Below are 19,828 nucleotides of genomic sequence, written 5' to 3' on the forward strand. Positions count from 1 at the left end.
CTCTCACCCTGTGTACTGTTGATTCCTCACTGTTTTGTCTTTTACTCCATGAACTCTAGATGACATTTCATTTATTTGTGTGTTTTGTTGTTGTTGTTTTTTAAATTCTCTGAGGCGGGGCACCTGGGTGACTCCCTTGGTTCCCGCTCAGGTCATGATCTCACAGTTCATGAGTTCAAGCCCCACGTCGGGCTCTGTGCTGACAGCTCAGAGCCTGGAGCCTGCTTCACATTCTGTTTTTTTCTGACGTTGTAAATGGAATTGTTTTCCTAATTGCTTTTTTGATTGTTCTTTGTTAGTGTATAGATATGAAACTGATTTTTGTCTGTTGCTTTTGCATCATGCACTTTTGCTGAATTTGTTTATTCTTTCAGGGTCTTTTTAAATTTTGAGTCACATATGCAATTTAATTTTTTAACTTTGTCCCTTTTATATTTTTGAATTTTAGATGAAGCACGAGTTTTCTTTTTTTTGAAGATTAAAAACAATTTTATTAAAAATCGTTTTTCACATGTGCATGGTAACACACATTGTACCTTAGTGTCAGATGTACAATATTGTGAATCAACAACGTTACGTGTTACGCAATGTTCAGCACAAGCGTATCTTAGAGGGTTGTTTTTTTACGTTGTTTTTGCATGGAATTTTTAGGATTTTCTACATACAATATCTCGTCTTCTGTGAATTGAGATAATCTTACTCCTTCCTTTCCAATTTGGATCCCTATTGTTTCTTTATCTTGCCCAGGTGTCTTTGTCTTGTTCCTGATGTTAGAGGGATAACTTTCTTTGAATATTGGGTATGATGTTAGTGTGAGTTTCTCACATACGGCCTTTGTTATGGTGAGGTATTTTCCTTCTATCCCTTTTTTGTTGAGTATTTTTATCATGAAAGGGAGTAGGATTTTGTCAAATGTCTTTTCTGCAGCAATTGAGATAATCGTGTATTTTTGGTCCTTCATTTTGTTGGTGTGGTGTATTATAGTGATTGATTTTTGTATATTGAACCATGCTTGCATTCCAGAGATAAATCCAAAGTTGTCCTGGTATATAATCCTTCAAATCTGCTGCTAAATTGGATTTGCTAATATGTTGTTGATGATATTGGCCTGGATGTGTATTAGAAATATTGGTCATCCCCCCCCCCCCCTTTTTTTTTGGTAGTATTTTAGTCTGGCTTTGGTATCAGAGTATTGCTGTTTTCATAGAAGAATGTGTTTTCTCCTCTTCAAATTTTTGGCAGAGTTTGAGAAGGATTGGTGTTAATTCGTCTTGAAATTATTTCTTTTTTTTTTTTTTTTTTTTCCAACGTTTTTTTTTTTATTTATTTTTGGGACAGAGAGAGACAGAGCATGAACGGGGGAGGGGCAGAGAGAGAGGGAGACACAGAATCGGAAACAGGCTCCAGGCTCCGAGCCATCGGCCCAGAGCCTGACGCGGGGCTCGAACTCACGGACCGCGAGATCGTGACCTGGCTGAAGTCGGACGCTTAACCGACTGCGCCACCCAGGCGCCCCTGAAATTATTTCTTATACTTAAAAAAAATCATATTCACCTTCATTGGAAAAATGTATATCTTCATATGGCTTCACGTTACTATCTAGAGTTCTTTCATTTCAGCTTGAAGAACTCCCTTTAGCATTTTTTTATAGGGTAGGTCTAGAGGTAATGAGCATTTTCAGCTTTGGTATATATTGGAATATCTTCATTTCTCCCTTGGTTTTAAAGGACAGTTTTGTCAGATATAGAATTCTCAATTGACACGTTTTCTCTGCCAGAGCTCGTATGTGTGTGTATGCACACACATATACATAAATGATACACAATATAATTAATACATTATTAATAATAATAAGTATAATAAATTCCTACTCCTCCTGGTCTGCAAGATTGTTGCTGAGGCATCTGCTTATCTTCTTGATGATCCTTTGTATGTGATGAGTCACTTTTCTGTTATTGCTTTCAAGAATTTGTCCTTGGCCGGGGCACCTGGGTGGCTCAGTCGGTTAAGCGGCCGACTTCGGCTCAGGTCATGATCTCACGGTCCGTGAGTTCGAGCCCCGCGTTGGGCTCTGTGCTGACAGCTCAGAGCCTGGAGCCTGTTTGAGATTCTGTGTCTCCCTCTCTCTGACCCTCCCCTGTTCATGCTCTGTCTCTCCCTGTCTCAAAAATAAAAATAAAAAAAAAATAAAAAAAAAGATTTTGTCCTTGGCCTTGACAGTTTGATTATAATGTGTTTTATTGGAGATTTTGGGGATTTATCTCACTTGGAGTTTGCTAAGCTTCTTGTATTTGTATATCAAACTTTTCCCTCAAATTTAGGCAGTTTGTAGCCTTTATTTCTTTAAATAATTACTAGCAATTTCTCTTTTTTTGTTCTCCTTTATGGATTAGTCTGCTTGTTATCTCATAAATCCCTTAGACTTTGTGGACTTCATTCATTTGTTTTTCTCCTGCAACTCGGTAATTCATATGCTTCAAGGTCACAAGCTTTTCTTCGCTATTTGAGTTGACTGTCAGACTCTGGTGAATCCTTCAGCTTGGTTTTTATATATTTTGGGGGCATCATTTCTGTTGGGTTCTTTTTTAATAATTCTATCTGTGATGATATTCTTAATTTCTTTTCAGATCTTGTATTCCTGATTTTCCTTTAGATTTTTGTGTTTTTTCTTGAGCTCTTTGAACATATTGAAGACCATGGTTTTAAAGCCTTTGTCTAGCAATTCAATGGTTGTGTTTCTTCAGGGATGGTTTCTGGACATTTAGTTTGTTCCCTCGAATAGGCCATTCCCCCCCCCCCCCCTTCTTTGTATACCTTCTAAACTTTCATTGAAATTTGAATGTTTGTAGGGTTGCGTGGCTGGCTCAGTTGTAAGATCAGGTACTCTTGATTTCGGGACCATGAATTGGAGCCCCATGTTGGGTGTAGAGATTACTACAAGTAAATAAACTTCAAAAAAGAAGAAAATGGGACATTGGAAGAACAGCCCTGTCTTCTAGTGTTTGCAGATTGCCTCCGTGTAGAGGAAAACCTTTATTAATTATCGGGGCCTGTTCTGAGGCTTATGATCAGCTTTTCATAAAGGGTTAAGGTCTTAATTGTTTTTTGATTATGTGTCTTTTCTGGGCGCGTGCATGCTTTTGTGTGTGTGTGTGTGTGTGTGTGCGTGTGTGTGTGTGTGTGTGTGTGGGTAAATCTCTCATAAGAACAACTGCTTTCAAATGTCTTAATTTCCCTATGAATCTCTCTCCTGCTTCTCAGATAGCTCTTCTTTTGTGTTCCTCTGTCCTTAATCTCTTGCCCTGGGCCTGTGTGTGTCCGAAGGGCCTCTGCAGCTGTCACCAGACAGAGGTTTATAGTACATTGTTTCCAGCAATGTTTCCTAGTCTTGGCCAAGCTGTGCTACCTTTGGGTTATCTCATTTCAGAATTAGGGGACACAGAAATCAATTCCTCAGGCAACCTCTAGAATGGTTAGAATGTTCTAAATTACATCTAGTCTGTCCTCTCAAGTGCAAGAAAGGAAAGTGGGGATGGGTCTACCGCTTACCCCCAGCTGCGTTATTCCAGGCCTTGGAGGGTTGGAACAAGGATGACTAAAAAACTCGGAAGAAATTTCTTTCTGCTGTTCGGGATGTGGCTCCTTCTTGATGGGGCATTTGCTATAGATCTTTCCTTTGATTTCCAGAGTTTCTATAAAGTTTCTTTATCCGGTGTCTGGGTATTGGAAGGTTGAGGTCCTGGGTGTTACTAGCCTGTTATCCTGCGGACGTCACTCTCCCAATTTCAGTTCTGTCTTACTGACCGTAAATATCCAGAGTCAAAACTCTGAGTAACGGGTGGAAAGTTCATGCATGACAAGGGGGGATTTGGACTATACTTTAACCTCAAGATAGAAATCTATAGTAGGTTGGAGGTGAATTAATGTTCCTTGTGAAAAGCCGATGGGAAAGCGGCTATTACATGAACGAGGAATTGTGATTGTTAAGAGAGGTGGCATGTCATGGGTGCCAAGTGTTCCTGATCCTCGCTGCGTGTGTCAAGCTTCCGAGCTTAACTGTTCTGGTACTGGGTAGTTCCTGTGGTTTATTCAGGTAGGGAATTGACTAGATGAAGACCACACAGTGTAACTGTTGGCTACCTGAGGGAAGAGCCTTGGGGAGGGACTGGCTTGTTTACTGCTTGCTGTGAAACACGCAAACCCTTGGCTCTGAGTTCCATAGATACAGTGCGTCTACATGCGTAGATTTCATCTGTCTGAGCCCATCACCCTGCGGGACTTGGATGCAAAGGTAACACAGTTACCTGGCAGGTGCCCCTGTCGTTTCCTGTGCCGTGAGGGATACACTGTCTTGCTCTGATCTGACTCTTGTCATCGAATTTTGGCACCTGATGAAGAGTTGACAGGCCAACCTGCTTCTTAGTTATCTCCGTCTTGCTCCTCTGGTTTTAAAGATTTTATTTTTAAGCAATCTCCACCCGGTGTGGGGCTCGAACTCCTAACCCTGAGATCACGAGTCCCGTTCTCTACTGACTGAGCCAGCCAGGCGCCCCTCCTTTTTATTCTTGATACTCCTTTCCACTCTATGTGAAGTTGAGACTCTTCTCGGAGAGTATTAGATGCCTTTAGTTCTTGAATATATGTAACTATAGGATTTTTGTTGGTGTGCAGGTACGTTTGTGGTATGAGGTTTGTGCTTATTTCAAGGTTCAGAAGTTAGTACTGTGATGTCACTAGATGCCCCCCACTGGTCTCCTAGAGCTATGGGTTATATGGCAGTTTGGAGGTTCTTTTTTTTTTTTTTAAGTTTATTTTTGAGAGAGTGTGTGTATGTGAGTGGGGGAGGGGCAGAGGGAGCCGGAGAGAGAGAATCCCAAGCAGGCTCTGTGTCAGTGTGGAGCCTGACGCGGGGCTCAATCTCATGAACCACGGGACCGTGACCAGAGCCGAAGTCAAGCGTCGGACACTTAACCGACTTAGCTACCCAGGCGCCCCAGAACACGACCTCTCGAAGAGAGAGATTATTTGAAGTTGTTGAAGAAGAAACCCAGGGGGTGCCTGGGTGGCTCAGTCGGTTAAGCGTCCGACTTCGGCTCAGGTCACGATCTCACGGTCCGGGAGTTCGAGCCCCGCATCGGGCTCTGTGCTGACTGCTCAGAGCCTGGAGCCTGTTTCAGGTTCTGTGTCTCCCTCTCTCTCTGACCCTCCCCCATTCATGCTCTGTCTCTCTCTCTCAAAAATAAATAAACGTTAAAAAAAAATTTAAAAAAAAAGAAGAAGAAACCCAGGTTTTAACTGATCTTGACAAAGAAAAGATGGAAGGTGGGAAAGGGTGGGTGGGGGGCAGAGACAGCAAGAACAGCCTATGCGTGTTTCAAATTGTGCTGGCCGCAAAAGAAGTAATCTGCAAACTGCAAAAGGAACCCATGGAATTACAGAGAATATTTGAAAACCACATATCTGATAAAGAGTTAATATCAAAAATATAGAAAGAGGTCCTACAACTCAATAGAGAAAAAAGTCTGAGCACAAAATCGGCAGAGGAGCTCAGTAACCATTTTTTCTAAAGAAGGCCCACACAGATGGCTGGTGGTGTTTGAAAAGATGCCCGTTATCACTAATCATGAGATAAATGCAAATCAAAATCACAATGAGATATCACCTCAAACCCGTCAGAGTGGTTATTATCAAGAAGACAAGACATAGCAAGTTCTGGCAAGAGCAGGGGGGAAAGGTACCCGTGTACCCTGTTGGTGGAATGTAAATGAGTGCGGCCACCAGGGAAGACAGTGGGAAGGTTCTTCAAGACAGTGAAAAATAGAACTATACGACCCAGCAATTCTACGTCTGAGTATATCGCCAGAGGACATGAATGCAGATATCTGCACTCCCATGTTTATCGCAAATTATTTATAATAGCCACGGTAGGGAAATATCATATCACTCAGCTATGATCAAGAAGGAAATCTTACTATTTGATGCAGCATGGATGGAACTTTAGGGTATCCTACTAAGTGAAATCAGTCGGGGGAAGATGAATACCAGGTAATATCACTTAAATGCGGAACCCAGAAAAGCTGAAATCCTAGAAACAGAGTAGGATGGTGATGACCAGGGGCTGAGGGGTGGGGAAATGGGGAGATGCTGGTTAAAGGGTGCATACTTTTTAGTTATAACGTGAGTAACTTGCGAGGATTGAATGTACTACATGGTGATTATAGTTAATAATACTTGAACAGATCTAACGTTGCTTTGTGTATTTTGAGAGAGTGAGAGAGTGCATGCGAACAGGGGAGAGGGAGAGAGAATCCCAAGCAGGCTCCGTGCTAACAGCAAGGATCCCACGAACCGTGAGATCATGACCTGAGCCAAAATCAAGTCAGTCGCTTAACCGACCAAACCCCCCAGCTGCCCCTGTAGTTAATAATGCTTTATTGTATACTTCCAAGTTGAGGAGAAAATAGATCTTAGATGTTCTTACCACAGTAAAGATATGTTAGTTCTGTGAGATAATGGAGATGCTAGCTGACGCTTTGGTTTTAATGATTTTGGGTGATACGTAAGTGTATCAAATCAGTATATTATAAACCTTATTCTTACACCATGATATATGCCAATTATATGTCAATAAAGCTGGAAGAAAAAAATCCTGTGCCGGGCACCTTACATACAGCATTTCTAATATCACAACAACTTTGTTGTAAGAAAGATGCTGTGGTCATCTTACACAAGAAATACTAGATGCTCCAAAAATATAAAATGACGTATCCAAAGCCAACTATCTAAATAAGCAGAACCTGGAGTGAAACGTTGGTCTGTATAATCCCAACATTTGTTCTCTTAAATAGGTTCCACTTGTTCTCATAGAGTGAAGTTTTTATGTGAGATATCTTTTGGGAGAGGGGGAAAAAAAAAGATTCTGGTGTGTTGAAAGAGAATTGAAACACACAAAGTATTTTACTGTATTGAAAAATGATGGAAACCAACGACTGGCATTGGCCTTGGACTACGGTAGTCAACGTGATGTCCCAAATCATCAGGGTTGATTCTTCAGGTGACAAAAAGAGAAAAGGCAATCATAAAGGCCCAGAGGGTCTCAACTGATCACCTTATTCTTTTTTTTTATTATTGTTATTATTTATTTTTTAATTTACATCCAAGTTAGTTAGCATATAATGCTGTAATGATTTGAGGAGTTGATTCCAGTGATACATCCCCTATGTCTAACACCCAGTGCTCATCCCAACAAGTGTCCTCCCTAATGCCCCTTACCCATTTAGCCCATCCCCCTTCCCACAACCCCTCCAGCAACCCTCAGTTTGTTCTCTGTATTTAAGAGTCCCTTATGTTTTGTCCCCCTCGTTGTTTTTTATATTATTTTTGCTTCCGTTCTCTTATGTTCATCTGTTTTGTATCTTAAATTCGTCATATGAACGAAGACCTGGTATTTGTCTTTCTCTGGCTAATTTCGCTTAGCATAACGTACTCTCGGTCCATTCACATAGTTGCAAATGGCAAGATTTCATTCTCTTTGATTGCCGAGTAATACTCCATTGTGTGTATATATATATACCATATCTTCTTTATCCATTCATCCATCAGTGGACATTTGGGCTCTTTCCATACTTTGGCTATCGTCGATAGCGCTGCTATAAACATTGGGGTGCATGTGCCCCTTTGAAACAGCATACCTGTATCCCTTGGATAAATACCTAGTAGTGCAATTGCTGGGTCGTAGGGTAGTTCTGTTTTTAATTTTTGAGGAACCTCCATACTGTTCTCCAGAGTGGCTGCACCAGTTTGCATTCCCACCGGCACTGCAAAAGAGATCCTCTCCGCATCCTTGCCAACATCTGCTGTTGCCTGAGTTATGAATGTTAGCCATTCTGACAGGGGTGAGGTGATATCTCATCGTGATTTTGATCTGTACTTCCCTGATGATGAGTGATGTTGAGCATTTTTTCATGTCTGTTAGCCATCTGGATGTCTTCTTTGGAGAAGGTCTAACCATGTCTTTTGCCCATTTCTTCACCGGATTATTTGTGTTTTGGGTGTTGAGTTTGCTAAGTTCTTTACGGATTTTGGATGCTAACCATTTATCTGATATGTCATTTGCAAATATCTTCTCCCGTCCTGTGGGTTGCCTTTTAGTTTTGCTGATTGTTTCCTTTGCTGTGTTGATCACCTTATTCTGATTGGTCCCCGGAAGAAGAGATTGGAACACTTACTTCATTTAAAAATGAAGGGTTTATGAAATAAAGGAAACGACCAAAGAAAAATGAGACAAACCCGAAAACAGACTCAGGTATAGACAAGAAACTGATGGTTCCCAGAGCGGAAGTGGGTGGGGAGATGGGTGAAATAGGTGATGGGGATTAAGAATACACTTATTATGATGAGCACTTAATAATGTATAGAATTGCGGAATCATTAAAATATACACCTGAAATTGACACACTCTATGTTACCTATACTTAACATAAAAAATTTATTTCTAGTGTTGTACTATAGTATGTCATTGGGATTTTAATCTTTTATTAATATTTGATGACGTAGAGCTTCTTTTCATGTACTTATGAGCCCATCTTTTGCAATGTTTAAAATTTTCCTCAAATCCTAAGTCCATTAAAAAAAGGAATTGATGCTTTTGTTTTTGAGGTTTTTGTTCATTATATATTGCATACCAGTACGTTATTAGATACCTGTTTTGCAAATATTTTCTCCTGGTTTGTAGCTTATCTTTCCATTTTCTGAAGAGTGTTAAAGTTTTGATGAGATGCAATTTATCAATTATTTTCTTTTATGGTTCATGCTTTTTGGATCCTGTTCAAAAATCTTTGAAGTCGCTAAGATTTTCCTCCATGCTTTCTCCTAGTAGTTTTATAGTTTAAGTTTTATATACAGGACTAGGGTCCATTTCATGGAAATTTTTTTATGTGGATTGAAGTATAGAGGTAAAGATCAAAGATTTCTTTTTGCATATGTATGTTCAATCGTTCCAGCGCTGCTTATGCAAAAGACTATCCTTTATTTAATTGCTTTTGCCCCTTTACAGAAGATCTGTTGACCTTTATGTACGGCTTTATTTCTGGACTCTATTCTGTTCTAGTCATCCATGTACCTATCATTTCACAAATATAGCACGCTGTGGTCACTCTTAATGGCTTTATAACCCTATTGCATCAAATCTGATTGCCTCAGTTCAACAACTTTGATTTTCAAAATTATCTGGGCTATTTTATTTTATTTTATTATTTATTTATTTATTTTTTTTAACGTTTATTTATTTTTGAGAGAGAGAGACAGAGCATGAACGGGGGAGGGGCAGAGAGAGAGGGAGACACAGAATCGGAAGCAGGCTCCAGGCTCTGAGCCATCAGCCCAGAGCCTGACACGGGGCTCGAACTCACGGACCACGAGATCGTGACCTGAGCCGAAGTCGGAGGCTTAACCGACTGAGCCACCCAGGCGCCCCATCCGGGCTATTTTAAATGCTGTGCTTTTCCATATAAATTTTAGAATCAGTTGATTGATTTCAACTTTTCAAAAACCTACTGGCATTTTGATTTGGCGTTGTGTCAGAAATAGCGGTCAATTTGGGGGGAATTGAGATCTCAATAATAATTGGTCTTTAAACTCCTTTCATATCTCCATTTATTTAGGTTGTCTTTGGGTTATCTCATCATTGTTTCCTAGCTTTCAGGCTATGCATCCTTGCATAAATGTATACTATATATACATATTGCACATATTTTGTTGTTTTTATATCTAAGTGTTTCCTGTTTTTTATGGTGTTACCACAATTGGTCCTTTGAAAATTTAAGTTTCCAGTCATTTCTCTCTTACAAAAAAAAATTGATTTTTGTATGATGACGCTGTATCTTGTGACCTTGCTGAACTCATTGGCTAGGAGGTATTTTGGGGGGGGGGCGGATTCCTAGAGATTTCTAAGCAAAATGTCACAACCTTGTTGAATATTTCTTTCCTCTGAATCTGTATGTATTTTATCTCCTTTTAACTGACTTTGTGCCGAGCCGAAATCAAGAGTCAGGCACTTAACTGACTGACCCACCCAGGCACCCCAATATTCTATTTTTAAGGGGGAAGCGTGGAGCTTTTGGGTGGCGAACAAGCTGAGATTTGGCCAGAGTGGCATGTTCTGAGTAGGTATGGAAGCTAGGTATGGAACCTTCCCACGTTACTTGACCCACGCATCTTACCATCTTGTCTTCTTGCATTATATACGTGTATAATAAGGAAGAGAACCCAAGAAGAAAGGTTGGTAGCTATGATAATGGTGTTGGATTCTGAAGGAGAAGTGAAGAACGTTAAGAGTGGTGCCTTGTGACAACCAAGCCACCTCAGGGCTGCCATTGACTGGCGCTGAGCCTTGATGACCAAAGGGATGTCAGAAGCGCTGAGACAGACCACTGGGAGGCTTCAACCGGGCTGGGATTACTCGTGAACCACAGGATTTTAGCACACTGACCAACCCCAAACACAGAATAACCAAACACAGGTAGGGGACAGCCAGCCCCTAACAGGTAACAAGTGACCACAAGTGCAGAGCACCCACCCTCAAGGGCAGAACCACTGACCCCAAATTGCAGCACCACCATCCACAGGTGCTAAGGAAGGAACCGAGAAGATGGCTCCCTATCAGCGTAAGTCCAGAGGTAGTGCCCTGGTGTGGAAGGCAGCCATGTGGGTAGAAATGCTCATGAAAGCTTGTGCAGTCAGAAGATCTGCTGGGACCTCCGTCACTCAGTTAAGAAAGCACGAAGAGACAAACAAGACGACGTCTGGTACCACCGGCTGAGGAAGAGAGTGAATCAGAGCAGACGCAAGAGACTGGTTAGATCTCCACCCATCAGAGAAACACCCTGTGTTAAAAGAGGCCTGGAGACCTACAAGGGATCTCTTCCCTCCCCAGAGGAGCCTCTTGAGAAATGGCCAACCACTCAGAGACCAGGTATTGTACCAACAGGGTATACGGATGGAGACAGTTAAAAGAAAATCATTAAGATATGAATAATAAAAGAAAAAGAAGAGCAGCTCTCTCTTCCTCTAAACCTTGGTTCCTGTCTCGAGTCAACACAAATATTTTGAGCGCCTTTCTATATCGCAAGCATTGTGCTAGATACTCAATATATGGCAATGAATAAGTCCAATATGGCCGGCTACCTTTACGGGTCCTCCCGTCGACAGAGGAAGAGAAAACCTATTCAAGTTAATAGCCACATGTCAAAAATAGAACTGTGGTAAGTGGTCACTGGAAAGCTGTGTGAGTCTAAAACTTTGTTACGGAGATTAAAGAAAATCCTGGAGAATGAGACGAAGAGAAGAAAGCTGGACTTCGACCAGGCTGTGTACTTCATGGCTGCAGGAAGTAATTCCCCTCAGAGAGTACAACGTGAGTTGCCTCCCCTGGAGTTGTGCCATGTGATGGTACCGGAGAGATTGATGATGGAATTGGGATCAGAAAGATGAGTTGGAGCGACCTAATATCGGGAGGGTTTCCTTCTAGGAATAACACGTACCAAATTCCTGTCGCAGGGAAAGCCAGCCTAGAAAGGAGGATGGTTTACAAAAGGGTAGGGAGGCCAGAGTACAAAGAGAGGAAAACGTGCAAGATAAACCTGGGCGGGTGGGGGCCAGAACACTAGTGGCCTGAAACATTTTTATAGAGAGGGTTATTATGTTTTTTTTTAATTAAAAAAATTTTTTTAAGTGTAGTTATTTATTTTGAGAGAGAGAGAGAGAGAGAGCGAGCGAGAGCGAGCACAAAACAAGCGGGGGAGGGGTAGAGAGAAGGAGAGACAGAGTCCCAAGCGGGCTCCGTATCATTAGCGCAGAGCCCAATGCAGGGGTCACATTCACGACCTGGGAGGTTATGACCCGAACCAAGATAAAGAGTCGGAGGCTTAACCAGCTGCACCACCAGGGAGCCCCAAGAAAGTTACTTGGATCCCAAATGCCTTGGGAAGCCAGTGAAGACCTAAGCAAGAGAAAGGGGAAGGCGCGGTTAAAAGAATTTCTGTGCAGCGTATAAAACTAAGTTGGGGTTGGGTCGTGGGTATCAGTAGACCAGTGAGAACCTTCTACCATGTTTCAGGCGTTCGTATTGAAGACATATATTGACGGTGCTGGTACCTCCGATGAAAGTGGAAGGTTTTCAGTGCTTGTAGGAGGTACGTTTGCGTTTTGTCGTAGAGGGGAGGAAAGGAGAGATTCAAGGATGACACCCGGTTTTCTGTCTCGCAGAAATGGCTGCATAGTGGTTCCATTCACCTAGAGGAAACTCTGGAAGGGGACCAGGTGTGGTTCCGGTTAGGTGCTCTTACCATCCATTCAGTTTTAGGGATGTTGACCTTCAGAGATCTGAGATAGCATGCGGACAGTTGGTTATTGAAGTTTGCATTACAAAAAAAAAAAAAATGTTTGCAGCTTTGACCAGGATGTGGCTTGTGGAGCCAGAGTAAGGGCTATGGATTCAAAAGAGACTTAGAATGTAAAATCAACACAACTTATACATGGATTAAATATTAGAAATAAGGGAGCAGGAAAACAGGAAGAATGACTGTGAAGTTTCCGCCTTCCGCAACCGGGAGAACCCTGATGAGTGATCGCTGCTTGGAATCAAAGAGTATATATTTGGGGCACCTGGGTGGCTCATTCATCGAAGCCTCTGGCTCTTGGTTTTGGCTCAGGTCACGATTTCCCGGTTTGTGGGTTCGAGCCTCGCGTCGGGCTCTACGCAGGCCGTGAGGAGCCTGCTGGGGATTCTCTCTTTCCCTGTCTCTCGGCCCCTCCCCTGCTCATGCTCTTTCTCTCTCTCAAAATATATCAACATCAAAACAAGCCAAAAAGTATATATTTGGCTCCAGCTTCCCGGGAAGCTGAATGGAAGAAAGGGTGCGGGAGGGAGAGGAGTTCCAATCTATGCATACGTGATAGGAAATGTGTGTACGCTTTTCGGTGTTTTGCAGCATTAATGAGGCCCGAGAAGCATCCTCAATTGCTCATTAGCTGCTCCCTCACCCCCTTTGGTTGAATAAGCAATTTCTAAGGCAAGCACTTAAAAACTGAATGTCATCGCTTTGCTAGGAGGTCCTCTCAACACAGGGACGTAGCGTTCTGGCACAGTCATGGGATCTGACTGCACTTCACCGGGTGATATTTTTCTTGGCATTTTCAGGGCCGTGGTTCTGCTTTATCGAAAGGAAAAGGAAGGTGCGCCTGGCTGGCCGGCTTGAGTGTCCGACTCCTGATTCGGGCTCGGGTCATGATCTCGCGGTCCTGAGGTCGAGCCCTGCTTTGGGCTCTGTGCTGGGGGCGGAGCCTCCTTAAGATTTTTCTCTTTCTCTCTCCCTCCCTCTCCCTCTGCCCCTCTACCTCCCTGGTGCTCTCTCTGTAAAATAAGCAACACCACCACCCAGCAGCAGCCAAAGGACGATCAGTCATGAAGTTTGGGAATCACTTTGACTAAACACCCGTCACAGCTTTGGTTTTTGTAGGCTCACGCACCAGAAGATGCGAGTTAGACTCGTCAATTTTGCCTCACCGGAAATTACATAACAACTCTGCCTTCAGGAAGAAAATCTACTTGGGTTTGCCACGTAGACCATGGAGATAATTAAAGCAGATTAATCAAAGGCCCTCGTGATGAACAGTTTTTGCCACGCCCGAAGATCTGCAGGCGTCAGGTGATGAGTGCTGGCAGAGATTCTGTCTCGGGGACTGTTCCCTTTTTTTTCTTTAATTTTTTTTAACGTTTATTTATTTTTGAGACAGAGAGAGACAGAGCATGAACGGGGGAGGGTCAGAGAGAGAGAGAGAGAGAGAGAGAGAGAGAGGGAGACACAGAATCGGAAGCAGGCTCCAGGCTCTGAGCCGTCAGCCCAGAGCCCGACGCGGGGCTCGAACTCACGGACCGCGAGATCGTGACCCCAGCTGAAGTCGGACGCTTAACCGACTGAGCCACCCAGGCGCCCCCAGGACTGTTACCTTTTGAATATTGATGAAAAACAGGTTAAAAAGGACTCTTTGTGAAGGGGCGTGTTAAGAAAAATTTGTGTCTTTAAGGGGAACTTTTTTTTATGGATCGGAGTAATCTTTTTAACCTCCACCGTCCTCAACAAATTACCAAGTGAATGGTTTCTTCGCGCGTTCCGTTTTCAAACGTGGCCAGAAATGCCTGCCAAGATCTTTTGCTACTCGTCAACAAGTTATTTATGAGACGGGGAGGCAGGGAGCAAGGTTCCTAAGAAATGGCTGCTACCTTGGGAGACTTGAGTACAGCAGGGGATTGTATAGACAGCGTGTCTGGTGTCGTTGACCTTTTGAGATGTACCCTTGGGATTCAGTCTGGCGACTTTTTGCAAATATGCCAGTAGAATTAACATAAGGTGTATCCAACAGATGTAGTTTTTAGGGCATGGCCTGGGTCTCTTTGATTAGGATGAAGACATTTTGACGTCAGACCAATCCATTACATTTTCATTTTTAAGAAAAGGAGGGGCGCCTGGGTGGCTCAGTGAGTTGAGCGTCCGACTTCGGCTCAGGTGGTGATCTTGCGATTCGGGTGTTCAAGCCCCACGTCGGGCTGGTTGGTGGGTTCAAGTCCCTCATCGGGCTCTGTGCTGACAGCTCGGAGCCCGGCGCCTGCTTCGGATTCTGTGTTTCCCTCTCTCTCTGTGCCCCTCCCCTACTCATACTCTCTCGCCGTCAAAAATGAACGGTTAAAAAATAAATAAGTAAAAAGGAACTGAGCACAGTGTGGCCAGAGACAGCCTCAGTTTATGTCTGGTTTCCACCCTATCTGTGAAACTCACCCTGTCTGTTTCCACCTCATTCCTCTGTTTCACATCAGTCCTCATCCTGCCCCTGATCACTGCCTCAAAACTTGTCCTTGTCAAAGTATCTCGTGTTATCTTGTTTCCAGCTGTGGCTTCTTGGTCCTGTTCTCTCTCTGACCCTCCCCTGCTTGCGTGCGTGCCCTCTCTCGCTCAAAATACATAAATAAACTTAAAAAAAATGCCTTTGTACATTAGGTAAGATGAGAAGCTCACGTTTTCAAGTCAAATCCTGGAGAAGAGTACGCGGAAGAAATTAAGATCACTCATAAGCCCACGATTCAGAGACAGTCCACTATTAACCGACACGTGGTGAACGTTCTTCCTTCTAATGTTAGATACCAAGATCGTCGCAAGTTTATATGCGGGAGATTAGTCAGACGTGCCATTTTGTAACTTTTCACCCAAGAGTGTTGACGCTGTCTTTCCGTGTTACTATACAGGGAGCTGCGCAGTCATTTTAACGGTTGCAGAGTGGTACGTTTGAACAAGACAAACATTTGAAGTAGGCAAAACATGCCCTAACGACCCTAGTCTTCTCCCCTTCCCCCCCCCTTTTTTTTTAAGTTTATTTATTTTGAGAGAGAGGGAGCATGAGCAGGGGAGGGGCAGAGACAGGGAGAGAGAGAGTGAATCCCAAGCGCCGGGCTCGAACTCATGAACCGCGAGATCATCGCCTGAGCCGAGACCAAGAGTCAGACGCGTAACTGACTGAGCCCCCCAGGCGCCCCTTCGTCGTCTCTTCCATTTGCTCCCGCGTCTCATTCCTCCAGTGCCTGGGTCCCTCTAAGCTAATTCAAGCTGAAGAGCTTACCCCCCCTGGACTTCGTATGTCATCACAGACATCCCGTAGCCTGAAGAAGTGGCAAGTCCGCAGGGTGGGAATACCGCATCATGTCCTTCAGGTGGGCAGGAGGATCTATTATTAGCATCCGTTTTTGTTTTCCTTTTCCCCTTTCATTACCAACTTCCCAGAATGACTGATCTTTCTGTTTCTCTCTTCTAGAAATCACTTCCAACCTCTTCCACGTCTCCCATCTGAAACCGTATTCGCAGAGGTTCCCAGGGAATTTCTGATCACTAGGTGCAAAGCTATCTTTTCTTCCTTGCCTCTATGCCCCGTCACTGGGATTAGCTTCTCTTTAGAAGTCTTTCCTTGTAGATTTGTCCTCCTGCATTTCTGATTGTGCGTCCTCTGTTCCCTTTGATGACTTTTCTATCGGCCTTCTTACCATAGGGAGCCTAGAGACTCCGTCTTTGGCCTTTCGTTCTTTTATCTTGACTCTCTTTTTTTGTTTTTCCCTTAAACCATGCTCCCTTCAAACTTCTCTGTGTCTGTCGAAGGTTGACACCATTCTTTAAATCACTCAGACCTAAGAATTTGAAGTTCTCTTTGACTCAGCTTTACCCTCTTAATCCACCCGTCCTCGCATGCTATCAGTTATTTCTTCAAAATAACCCTCAGGCACTTTCCTATGCTGTCAATTGCCCCAACCTCTTTGGAAGGCATTTAGACGCTATCTATTAAAATCAAAAATGCATACATACTTTGACCTAGCAATTCCAATTCTGTGAAACGATCCCGTGGGGATGCTTGAGTGTGCCAACATTATGTGAACAAGGGTTTGCTTTGAGGCACTGTTGATAATAGAAAAGGAAGGAAGGAAGAAGAAAGAAAGAAAGAAAGAAAGAAACTATAAGCCCACAGGGAACTGGTTAGTGGAAGAAAGAAAGAAAGAAAGAAAGGAAGGAAAGAAAGACAAACTACCTATAAACTGAGAGAAACTGGTGGGTGGTATATCCATTCCACGGGATGCGGTTATTAGTAAGGATGAGATGGAAAGATGTTCATCGCATACTGTTAAGATCAAATCTTATTTTCATGTACAACATCTTAGTTTTGTACAAGCACCCGCAAAGAGACACGCACACCCATATATGGTACGTGTGTGGGAAGAAAACTTATGATATGTACCAGATGGTTTAAGATGGTCACCCATAGTGATGAGGTTTTGGGGTGAAGGTGGGGTTCGGAGCTGACAGCCAAGAGAGAATTCTTGAAGACGTCTTTGGCGCAAAACGGTGATTTTATTAAAGCACGGGGAGAGGACCCCTGGGCAGAAAGAGCTGCATTGGGGTTGTGAAGCGTGACTGTGTATATACTATGGAGTCGGGGGAGGTAAAGTCAAGAGGAAGTTTCTTAAGGGGATTTCCATATGCTAAAGAAGATTCACAGGATTCTGGAGGCCTAGCTATTGTCAGGCTAGGGTTGTTTCCCCCTTCTTGCAAAGCATTACCATTAAGACAGTAGGGAGCTCCTGGACTTGAGGCTACTGATAAGATGGCCCTTTTCTTGTAATATTACTAAGACATTTGTAAACTGATGGAGACTCTATCAGTTTAACCATTTGTTTTCTGTCCTTTGTTGTTGGAGAGCCAGGAGTGCCTGAGGAATATCACGCATATCCCCTCTGGGGTGGGGAGGGGGCGAGTGTGCTAGCTTGTGCTTGGCCCTCAGCTTGCCTTATGCTCCCTCATCAATAGGAAGAGGGATTTGGCGGGAGCATGGGGTCTACTTTTACCTTCTAATTTATACGCTTCAAAATCGTTTGGATGTCTTAAAAATACACGTATCGTGTTTGTAATGATATTCTATATTCTCTCTTTGTCCTCTATCGCCTAGATTTCTGTAGTCTACGTTCTCTGTATTTGTCATCCAATCTTAAATTTGCTTCACGGCAACAGTCTGCGAAAGGCCTCCCACTCTCTCCGGTTGCTTCGTCAGCCCTCTGACCTTGGACTTTGAGGACCTCTCTGAAAGAGGGAGAATGCCTACTCGCGCTGTCTCCCAGTCTTAAGATTCAAAGGAGATAGTGCGTAGACACGAGCTTGGCAAAGCTGTCCAAGACAAAGTGAACATAAGGCCTCACCTCTCACAGTGACTGGCAACATAGCCTAGGGCCTGGGGACTGGGAGATCACTGGACCAGCACCACCGGCCCCCAATATAACAGAACTATCGCCCTAAGGGTGAGACACTGGAACCACCAAGAGAGCGGCCCCCGAAAGCAATTCGTCTCTGCGGAGACAAACAATGCGAACAGCTTGCGAGGGCTCTGCCGGTAGACTCACACTTGTTTGTAAGCCCAATCGGCACTATTAACATTCCAAGGACAAGGGAGCCTATACAATAATGTGGGCACAGAGCTCGACATGTTTTCTAAATATTTACAAGTGCATCAGTTTCCCTTTAAACGAGCTACTTTAATAAAAGCATATGGTGTGCCTAATGGGAAATCGCATTACTCGCGTTGAGCCGTAGCAAAGGAGTTGCATATAGTTTGCGCGGTGCAGGTGTTTACGTGTTTACGGCTGCCTCCGTGCTCCTGTTATTTCTTGCAGTCCTTGGACAACACTGTCACAAACTCTGTTTCTGTGTGGGGACTGTATATTCATTGGACCGTACAGTGGGTGTGGTTATTACTGCTGATGACCAAAGGTACGGACCTGGGATGCAACGACGGCGTCAAAAGTATTTCACGTTCTGGGGCGCCTGGGTGGCTCAGTTGGTGAAGCGTCCGACTTCAGCTCAGGTCACGATCTCACGGTACGTGAATTTGAGCCCCACGTCGGGCTCGGCGCTGACAGCACGGAGCCTGCTTGGGATTTTTCTCTCTCCCTCCCTCTCCCTCATTCCCGCCCCCCCCTCCCCCAATCAAAACAAATACATAAAAACTTAAAAAAAAGAAAGTATTTCATGTTCTTGCTGTCCCTACCACTCGCACTCTTGGGACCAAGACTTAGAGGAGGTACGGGGATTCAACAAATATTTTTTTTTCCGACTATAAAGCAGTAAGTAATAATTACTATGGATACAGGCGCGGACAGAGCCCTCAAGAACCACGCGGTCTCCCGAATTGATATTCCTGCACAAGGAACTCGGTGATGGTGGTTGTGGTTGGCAACCGATCTTCGGGGACAGGGAGATCTACGGCGCTTTCCGCGTTAACGTGGTAAGTTCCCGGGGGGTGACGATTCAGGAAGGTTAGGGCTTGTGGAATCAAGAATTTGTACCTATGGGCCAGCCACATTCTTCTTCACAGTTGACCACACTGGTGCTATGACAAGCTTGTATGTATTTGGGAATGGGTACTAAGTTTTGCTAATGGTGGTGTAGGAGAGAGGCATATTTTCGTGAGGTAGGCTTCATGTTCCTTTGAATTCAGTTCTGGAAACAACCCAGCAGGTTTCACATTTCATAAGCAAAGCATACATTTCATGTGGTAGATCTCTTAGTCCGTTTGGGCTCCTGTGACAGAAATACCGACGAAGGGGTGCCTGGCACAGCAGGGATTTCTCTCTAACCTTTTTGGAGGCCAGGAAGTCCAAGATAAAGGGAATGGCGGACTCCGTGTTTGGGGAGGGCCTGCTGCTTCACCCTCACGGCCTAATCGCCTCCCAAAGGGCCTAGCTCCAAATACCAGAAAATTAGGTTTTAAGATGAAGTTTGGAAGGGCACGAGCGTTCATTCTGTGTAAGCAGGATCCTGCTTCGTATCGTCGATTGGTGTAATCTGTGGCGTTCCGTGGTGGGGGTGTAAGTCACAAAATTGACCTGGGAATTTCATTCCTGGGTACTTGCCGGTCAACTCGACAAGGCTTCGCTGTTTCCCACTGCGTGCCACGGGCACTGTTCTAAGCCCTGGCCGGTTTGCAGGGACGAAAAAGGCATCCTTGTAGATGCAGATCTTACAGATAAACCGGCTTAAGGGGGTAGGCTAAGTGTCCGGCTTAAAATCCACAATGTGCTCTCAGATTGAATAATATGTCAACCAGAGAGGAAATAGCAGTACTCTGGGAAAGTGTTAGGTCAGAAGCAGTTGGCAGGTGCAACGAGCTAGCGGAGAAGTTGATATGCCCGCTGCCAGCGGGTGACAGGGTCTTGGGAAGCCGGAGGTTGATCCACTCGAAATAC

The sequence above is a fragment of the Panthera pardus genome, unplaced genomic scaffold (assembly GCF_024362965.1).
Source record: "Panthera pardus isolate Hobbes unplaced genomic scaffold, ASM2436296v1 HiC_scaffold_27, whole genome shotgun sequence".
In the NCBI taxonomy this organism is placed as follows: Eukaryota; Metazoa; Chordata; class Mammalia; order Carnivora; family Felidae; genus Panthera; species Panthera pardus.